This window comes from Panthera onca, chromosome B4 (genome assembly GCF_046562875.1).
Source record: "Panthera onca isolate mPanOnc1 chromosome B4, mPanOnc1 haplotype 2, whole genome shotgun sequence".
Taxonomy (NCBI): Eukaryota; Metazoa; Chordata; class Mammalia; order Carnivora; family Felidae; genus Panthera; species Panthera onca.
This window is the reverse complement of record NC_138345.1, coordinates 118,811,645-118,821,186: the sequence shown is the minus strand read 5'-3', so window position 1 is coordinate 118,821,186 and position 9,542 is coordinate 118,811,645. Positions and strand designations below refer to the sequence as shown.

Sequence of the window (9,542 nt, the reverse complement as noted above, 5' to 3'; positions counted from 1 at the left end):
TTGGCTATTGTTGATAGTGCTGCTGTAAACATTGGGGTGCATGTGCCCCTTCGAATCAGCATTCCTGTATCCTTGGGATAAATACCTAGTAGTGCAATTGCTGGGTTGTAGGGTAGTTCTATTTTTAATTTTTTGAGGAACCTCCATACTGTTTTCCAGAGTGGCTGCACCAGTTTACATTCCCACCAGCAGTGCAAAAGGGTTCCTCTTTCTCCACATCCTCACCAACATCTATTGTTGCCTGAGTTGTTAATTGTAGCCATTCTGTCGGGTGTGAGGTGGTGTCTCATTGTGCTTTTGATATGCATTTCCCTGACGATGAGTGATGTTGAGCATTTTTTTCATGTGTCTGTTAGCCATCTGGATGTCTTCTTTAGAGAAGTGTCTGTTCATGTCTTTTGTCCATTTCTTCACTGGATTATTTGTTTTTTGGGTGTTGAGTTTGATAAATTCTTTACAGATTTTGGATACTAGCCCTTTATGTGACATGGCATTTGCAAATATCTTCTCCCATTCTGTCAGTTGCCTTTTAGTTTTGCTGATTGTTTCCTTTGCTGTTCAGAAACTTTTTATCTTGATGAAGTCCCAATAGTTCATTTTTGCTTGTTTCCCTTGCCTCTGGAGACATGCCAAGTAAGAAATTGCTGTGGCCGAGGGCAAAGAGGTTGTTGCCTGTTTCCTCCTCTAGGATTTTGATGGCTTCCTGTCTTATGTTTAGGTCTTTCATCCATTTTGAGTTTATTTTTGTGTATGGTGTAAGAAAGTGGTCCAGGTTCATTCTGCACGTTGTTGTCCAGTTTTCCCAACACCATTTGCTGAAGCAGTTGGGTTATTTTTTTAAAATTGTTTTTAATGTTTATTTTTTAAGACAGACAGAGACAGAGTGTAAGTGGAAGAGAGACAGAGAGAGAAAGGGAGACACAGAATCTGAAGCAGGCTCCAGGCTCTGAGCTGTCAGCACAGATCCCAAGGTGGGGTTTGAACTCATGAACCATGACCCTGAGTCAAAGTTGGTCACTAACCACCTGAGCCACCCACATGCAGTTGGGTTATTTTTAACTGGATGGAAGATTTCTACTGTTTTTCCTTTTTCTACAGTGTAAACCGTTTTTCAAAATTATGTGTAACATTAGACAAAATTATCTAAAATCAATACATTTTTTGTTTAAGGAATTTTACATGTTGTGATTCCTTCCACTGCCCATGAAGTTCTTGGTAGTTCCTCTAAAGCTTGAGTCAGGGTTTATCTTCCAGATAGGTCTTTTGAAAAGAAACTATGGTTGGACCATCTGGGTGGTTAAGCTCCACCCAGTTGGTTAAGCTCTGACCCTTGATTTTGGCTCAGATCGTGATCTCACGGTTCATGAGATCCAGCCCCACATTGGGCTCTGTGCTGATAGCATGGAATCTGCTTGGGATTCTCTCTCTCTATTTCTCTCTCTGTCTCTGATCCTCCCCGATTCATAGTGTTCTCTGTCTCTCTGTCAAAATAAATAAATAAACATTAAAAAAAAAGAACCTATGCTTAATTCATGGTTGTCCTGCATTCAGTCCACAATTCTTTATCTCCACTTGAATATGGACATTACTGATGACATACTTCAAACATTTTCCCACCTAGCATCTTTGAGATCTAATTTCTTCAAGTGATTTTCTTTAGGGCCATGTTTAGAGTACATGGATCTGCCTAGTTCTCTATTTCAGACACCTGGCAAACATAAATGAGTTCAAATCATATTCCTTCCCCAGCTATCACACCCAAGAATAGACTGTGGGATATGCCAATAGCTAAGGTCAAAGTATTTAATCATTTGGTCTTTCATACATTTAGCAACTCTGTCTTGTAGTTCTTTCCCACAGATGTAACAAATGGGTCTGTGAGTAAAGCAAAACCACATAGTTACTCTATGAGGCATTCAACAATATGAGTCTATAGGTCTAACCCATGGGGATAGACCTCAACTATCTACTGCGTTGTTTCTTATTGACTGATAGGTTCTTTATATAAATATATGTTTATATAAAATATTAATCTATGTTTAGATAATTAAGATAAAATGAGATGTATATGTATGCATCGTAAAAAATGAGGTATAAAATTTTGTCATATCAGTTGCAAATATTGTCTGACATAATTTACTTCCTTTCTGACATTTTATTTAAATTCCAGTATGGTTAACATATAGTGTTACATTAGTTTTAGGTGTAGAATATAGTGACTCAATAATTCCATACATCACCCAGTGCTCATCATGATAAGTATGCTCTTAATCTCCATCACCCATTCACCCATCCCTCCACCACCTCCCCTCTGGTAACCATCAGTTTCTTCTCAATAGTTAAGTGACCTTCTTTATATGTCCTCTGTCATACCATAATGTATCTGGGTTTTATGTTTTATCAAGATAACTTTCTTCCCCCAAGATTATAATATATTTACCCATTTTTTATCCTTTCAAAAAATTTACATTTTAAAAACAACTGGAATTTATTTTAAAGCATACTATGAGGAAAGCATTTAATTTTAATTTTTTCCAAATAGATAACTCCTCCTAACACTATTTATTAAACAGTCATTTCCTGACTGGTTTTAAATGCCTCATTTATCATATACTAAGATCATATATATGTATGACTTCTTCTGGGCTTTTAATTCTGTTCTATTGATCTATTTGCCTATTTTGCACAGTACCACATTATTTCCAATATTGTGACTTTATGGTACATTTTGATATCTGGTAACATAAGTCCTTTTTCTTGTTCTTTTTCTAAAGAATCTTGATTTTTTTTTGGCACATCTCATAGATGAGCTTCAGAATTAGCTTGCCAATTCTATAAAATACCTTGTTGGAATTTTGATTAACATCGTATCACATGTATTATTTAACTTAGGGAGCTTTAATATCTGTATAATATTGAATTTTTTTTTATCTAGGAATATCTTTTATGGCTTTCATTAAAATTATATGGTTGTCTTCAGTAAATTTCATACTTTTAAGGTTTTTTTTTAGGTAATTCAAGGTTTCATTGGAAATGAATTATAACTCTCTTCTCTATTACATTTTTAAATTAGTTGTTGCTAATTATAGAAAGGCTATAGATTTTTATAGGTTAATCTTATTTCTACCTTTCTGAAAATTTAATTAGTCTAGAAATATGTGATTGCCTTGGATTTTCTGGGTATATATCTATTTATTAATTATGTATAAATAATTCATATTTATTTATTTTTCCTGATCTTTTTGTATTGACCAGTAACTTTAGGGCAAAAGTATTGACTGTAAAAGTAGGTTTCATTATATCTTGTTCCTGACTTTTATGGACACGTGGTATTTTACTCTACAGAATAGTTTACAGTTATTTTACTTTTCAGAATGATACTTGGAAATTGGCAAAATGTTGGTAATTGTTGAAGATGAGTGATAGACACACTGAGCTCATTAATCTATTCTTTCTGTCTGTATATGTTTGAATTTCCATAATAAAGGGTTAAATAAAAAAATAGAGGTGAAAAAAAAAAGAATAAGAATTGTTTTAGGTTTTTGGTGGAAACCCCTTTTCAAATTAAGGAAGTATGTTTTTTTCCTAGCTTATTATAAATTTTCTGTTTGGGGTGGGTATAGAATATGTGTCTTCAAAAAACTATCTTTGAAAGAAAAACTGTGACAGGGCCTATCCATCTCAAAAGACCAAGGAAAAGTATGAGAATCTCAACATAAAGAATTGAGAACTCATTCACCAAATATTTAGATTGGCTTCTCTTTCTTTTCATCAACTGACAGTTTTCAATAAAAGGAGAAGTGCCTCCAGGGCCCTAGCACACTACTGCCAACAGAGAAGGGACTAAATAAATAATGTATCATTGTTAGAGGGTTTTGGGGAGGAGAGAGTCATGTTAGCTGTATTGTACCATCCAGGTCCGCTCTCAGGACTGAAGGATTTATTCCCCCAGATGCTGGGATGATGGTGGGCTGACACTCTTCAGCTTCCGACCCTTTCAGGAATTGCTCGTGGCTGAAAAGAACCACCTTGTTCAAGCTTCTGCTTCCTTCCCAGGAGCGGCTGCATCCAATGACTGGCCTGTGTGGGGCTGTAAAATCCCAGCTTCCTTGTCCGACTCAGATCACGGTGAAAGGGCTTTCTCAGCTTCCGAGCTCCCTGCTGGGTGGCTGAGGCTTTAGGGTTGCCAGATAAAATAAATACAGATGCCCAGTTAACTTTGAATTTTAGATAAACAACACTTTTTTAGAATCAGTATGTCCTAAATACTGCATGGGACACATTGCTACTAAAATTCTTTTTGCTGTTTACCTGAAATTCTAACTAGGCATCCTGTGTGTTTATTTACTAAATTTGGCAGCCCTATGAAGCATTGCAATCTAACTTGTCCTGGAAGCCTGTTTCTTTCCCTTACTCTACAGGTATTGATTCTGAGAGCACTCCCCAACCAACTTCCTGAATGCTAACTTTTGTCTCAGAGTCTGCTTCCTGGGTAACGAGTCTGCAACAGGGTGAAAATTAAAGTAAAATATTTCCTTGCCTTGTCCAAATTTCAGAACCAATAGAGAGATTGGCACCTGGGTCCAAAAGACAGAGATCTCATTAGGGTGATTACTGAAGAATGGAGACTAGAGAACGTGGCTACTTCTGAGAGCCCAACGGGTTTGCTAATATGTCATTCCCAATCGAATTTACTAAGGGTGCCTCACTAAGTCTACTTTATAGCTGTGCCTGTTACCTGTTCATCAATTTAGGTAAGTCATTCCTCCTCTCTTGGGAAGGTGTTAGGGGGTGAGCAAGAAGCCAGGACTGCTAACTCTTGCTCTAGTGCATCTACATGAAAACATAAAGCCAAGGGAAAGAGGTCTCTCACTAAACATGGCTTTAAAAGCAGGATAAAAGCAGCCCTGTTCAAATGGTCAATGCAGATGATCATATTTTGCCTGATGCAAAACAGGCGGAGACCTCTGAAAGTATGGATTCTGTCTCTTTTGCCTCCTCTGACTTTTCTCGTCTAAGTGAGGGATTTCCTCAGGACTTTTCTTGTCTCTCTTCTTTATGTGATCTGCTTTGTCAAGCTATCTAGTCTTAATGTAATGCTTTCAGAGGCATCACCTTCAAATCCACATTTGCTTTGCCCTCTGTCCTGAGCTTCATTCAGTTCTGTATTTCAGTTTTATCCCCTACCCCTCAATTTTCTTGAAAGACCCTAAATCCAGTATATTTCTGCTTCAGCCACACTCCTGTCATGGTGTGAACAAATTTCCATTCAAGTTGCCAAGCAATGAGGGGTATGTTGTGAGGAGAATGCACGTGAGAACCTGGTGAAAACAAATATCAAGGCTTCAAGAAGAGCAGGGACAGGAGGATGGAACAAGACTTGAATGGCTTTTGTTTTAAATTTTCAAAGCACCTGTTTCTTGAGTGCTTACTATGTGCTGAACAAGAAAGGAATCCCAAACACCCTGTGAAGGGCCTCAGCTGTAGCTGTTGGGAGATTTCTAATCTAGTGATTCAGTCTTCACAGGACTCACTTTCTGTGTGTTTTGCTTCCTTCTGTTGTAACTGCTGGCATAAGTTTTCTCTCCGTCTCACGGCTTTCGCTTCTTCATTTTACTTATGCTTTGTGGTTCTTCTCAAGTTGATGACCGTTCTTGGCATCCTTTCAGGGTCACCTACATTTAACAGCCTTATTTCCTTGCGTGTGTATTTCTCTCCAGATTCCCAAGATAAGTATTTGATTGGCTGTGCTCAGGTTTTAGAGGCAGGGCTGCTCATAGGTCCCTGATGACACTATAGGTTGGCTGCGTCTGGATCAGATATTAACACAAGTTTAACCAGTTATGATTGGAGGGGTTATGTGGTCCCCAAGGGCTGCCTTTTACCTCTTTTGCAAGCCCCTCATCAGGGCAAGCACAATGACCAGCACAGGCCCATTGCTTCCCCAAAGGGAAGCTCAATCTTTCCCTTTGGTTAAAGGAACAACCGTCTTGCTTTCCAGTTAGTTGGGAAACCCAGTCTCATATTTGAATCCATTTTTCTCTTGATTTCCAATTTGTACCTGCCAAGTCACATTGATTCTTTGTAGACTGTCAGTCAGCTCAGGCTTCCATACCAAAATACCATAGATTGGATGGCTTAAACAACAGAAATTCATTTCTAATGGTTCTGGAGGCTGGAAAGTCAAAGATCAAGATGCCAGCATGGATGGTCAGGTCCTGATGAAGGCTCTCTTCCTGGCTTGCAGATGGCCACCTTCTCCCTATATCCTTACATGGCAGAAAGAAAGAGAGAGCCATCTTTCTGGTGTCTCTCTCTCTCTTTTTTTTAATGTTTGTTTATTTTTGAGAGAAAGAGAGAGACAGCGCAAGTTGGGGAGAGGTAGAGAGAGAGGTAGACACAGAATCTGAAGCAGTCTCCAGGCTCCAAGTGGTCAGCACAGAGCCCGACACGGGGCTTGAACTCATGAACCACCACGAGATCATGATCTGAGCCCAAGTCCAATGCTTAACCTCTTAATTGACTGAGCCACCCAGGCGCCCCCTGGTGTCTCTTCTTATAGAGGCACTAATCCCATCACGAGGGCCCTATCCTCATAGTCTCATCTAACCCTTATTACTTCCCCTCCCAATACCATCAGGGGGTAGGCTTCAATGTCTGAATTTGCGGGCAGACACATTCAGTCCATAACTTGGACTATTATTTGTTCCCTTGTCTTAATTCTCACTGTAATTGTTCACATCCAGAAACTCCTTATGCCTTTCTTAGACCCTTACGATAAATAACCTTTTAACATATTTTTCCCATTTCTGCTGATTTCACATCCTGCTTTCATACGTTCTCTTTTTTTTTCTTTTTTTTACATTTATTTATTTTTGAGAGAGCACAAATGGGGGAGGGGCAGAGAGAGAGGTAGACACAGAATCTGAAGCAGGATCCAGGCTCTGAGCTGTCTGCACAGAGCCCAACACAGGGCTTGAACTCACAAACTGTGAGATCATGACCTGAGCCGAAGTCGAATGCTTAACTGACTGAGCCACCCAGGCGCCCCTTCCATACTAACTTTCTTAAAGCTCATCTTTTATCATGTCCCTCTGCTGCTCAAATAACTTCAATAGCTGCCTGAAATTAATTGAATAAAGTTCAAATGTCTTCATTTGTCATTGAAGGCCCTTCATTGAAGGGCAATGGATGCTTTTAATATGTTTTCCAATCATTTTCCATCTTGAGTCTGTGTTTCTTAAAGTGTAGTCCTCAGGACACCTGACCCAGATGTACTTGGATGTTGTTGACAGTAGTTTCTTAAGAGCCTCCCTAGAAACAGGGAATGATATCTCTGTGAGTGGGGCCCAGGAATCTGTATTGAAGACAGGAATCCTAGTCGATTTTTTTATATACTAAACTTCAGGAGAGTGTACCCAGTATGGTCAGTGAGGATAAGGAGAGTCCTCATTTTTGTGGATACTTTGAAAGGAGAGATCAGAATGTTTTTTATGGAGTAATGTAGAGATTACGCTCCTCTGGTGGTCACAGCATAATTAAAAATGGCCAGTTCATCCTCTGTATCAAGTAGCTGGTGATTCTAATTTTTTAAGGCAGTGATTTTCTTTTCTCTTCTTTTCTTCTCTTTTTTCTTTTCTTTTCATCTTGTCTTTTCTTTCTTTTTTTAAGGCAGAGGTTTTCAAGCTGTGCTCTGAGGAGCACTCAGAGGCCCCACAGAAAGTGAGGGGCACCTGAGTAGATGGGCTTCATAGCTTCATTTTCTCCTCTTTCACTAAAATAATTCCACTTTTATCTGTTTTAAATTTTCAGATTGTAAGGTTATATATACATATATTATGGGGTGTTGCCATTTATTTATGACAAATATTCCACGTCCGTGATCTTCTCCAGGAAACAATGCCATCAACCTTGGCCAGTCAGAGGATAGAGTCATCGGACTCACCCATCCTACTAATGGCCCCACATGTAGTGTAGGTTTTAAACTGATGGTTGAACCTGCCTGTAACCCTGTGACTACATTCATCTGGATGGACATGTGGTGCTTGGCAGTGATGATGGTGGTTGCTGGTGGAACATTTCTGTGGCCGGTACAGGTCCATGAGCTTGTGTGCATAGGTCTGCATGTCAAGAGCGCACCTGCTGCCACTGCCACGAGAGCGGGTGCAGAAAGAAAAGTAAGACATATTTGAAAGAAGTGTTCTGGTTTAAGGTTTTCTAAGTATCTGTTCTGGTTTTAATCACATCTTTTACTCTTCCAACTTTCAAGCCATTTGAGAACTAAGTGCACTAGTTTGATGGAGATAAAAAAAAAAAATCAGCTTTATCATTGGTAAAGCTCAACTGGGAATTGCAGCCTGGATCCATGGCAACAATCAGGTTTTCCAATATCATCCCTCCAAGACTCAACTTTAGGACAACTCACCCCAGGGAGTAATACCTTTCCTTGATAGTCCTCAGCTTTTTGACCTTTTATTAATTCTTAGGGTTTTCCACGGGCAGTGTGGCAAATTTCCTTGGTAGAGGAGATGGTCAGTTTCTCCAGATGGTCTTGCTTCTTCCTTCTTAAGAGCAGACTTCTAATTCCAGCCACAACTTCCCTGAGAATCATGTGGATTTTCTTTTGCTGTGAGAAGGCTCTGAAATGGGACAGAAGAGGAACACAAATTAAAAGATCAGCAGAGCTGCTCTGCATTCTTGCCTGAAAATGAGTCCCCATTCTATTTCTTATTTCAATTTATGCCCACCTATGTTAGAGAATATCAGAAATGAGCACAGATGACAACATAAAATTTCCAAATAATATAATATCAGCAATATAAAAACAGCCCCCAGATCAAAAGTCTAATAGCTAAATTTTCTTTCCTTTATATAAATTTAAGCACAAAGAAATTAGAGCTCTTACTAACTTGTCATTCCGTTCAGTTTCAGAGAGGTCTCACTCAGACTCTGGGTAGAATCAAGTTCTTTACCATTGGCAGCTTTGGCATTTCCCGCTGGAATGGATATTGTTCACTGTGAGAGTTATCAGCACTGCAAACTAAGTATTTGCTCTTTAATGGCCTGTGATTGGATTTTACTTCACTACTGCCTTTGAAATTAGGCCTTGTCATATGACTCACACTGACCAGTGAAACGTGAGTTGAAATGATGTGTTACCTCCTGGTGGAAAATTTATGAGCCAGTGTGCACTTTGCTTAGCTCTATACTTCTTCCCTGGCACGTGTGGAAGTATTGGGTTGAGAAGGAACATGCAACAGATGAGGTCTCTGGTTTATTATAAGCAGAATCCCCTTGCTGACTTATAATAGACATGTAGTGTGGACTGAAAAATGAATTGTCATTGTTATCAAAATTGTGTTTTGGAATTGTTTGTTTCTGTGTAATAATCTAGTTCATAATGACTGATGTACTCTCTCAGGATACTAAAACTGAATTAATTCAACCTACAGTCTTTCAAAAGTCCCACTTTTTAAGAAGTCTAAAATATGAGTGGGTCGCATAAATGTAATTGTCAAAAATTTAAAACATTGTCAAATCTC

General features: G+C 39.0%; 1 non-coding gene and 1 pseudogene across 1 annotated transcript; both read right to left on the bottom strand.

Moving 5' to 3' along the window:
- Positions 1 to 1,834: 1,834 nt before the first annotated feature.
- On the bottom strand, positions 1,835 to 1,963 carry LOC132660490 (small nucleolar RNA SNORA18). The gene has a single exon (XR_009601830.1). It is a non-coding gene; the product is annotated as a small nucleolar RNA SNORA18 (small nucleolar RNA).
- Positions 1,964 to 7,853: 5,890 nt separating this feature from the next.
- LOC132695281 (small ribosomal subunit protein eS21 pseudogene) lies at positions 7,854 to 8,126 on the bottom strand (annotated as a pseudogene).
- Between the last annotated feature and the right edge of the window lie 1,416 nt (positions 8,127 to 9,542).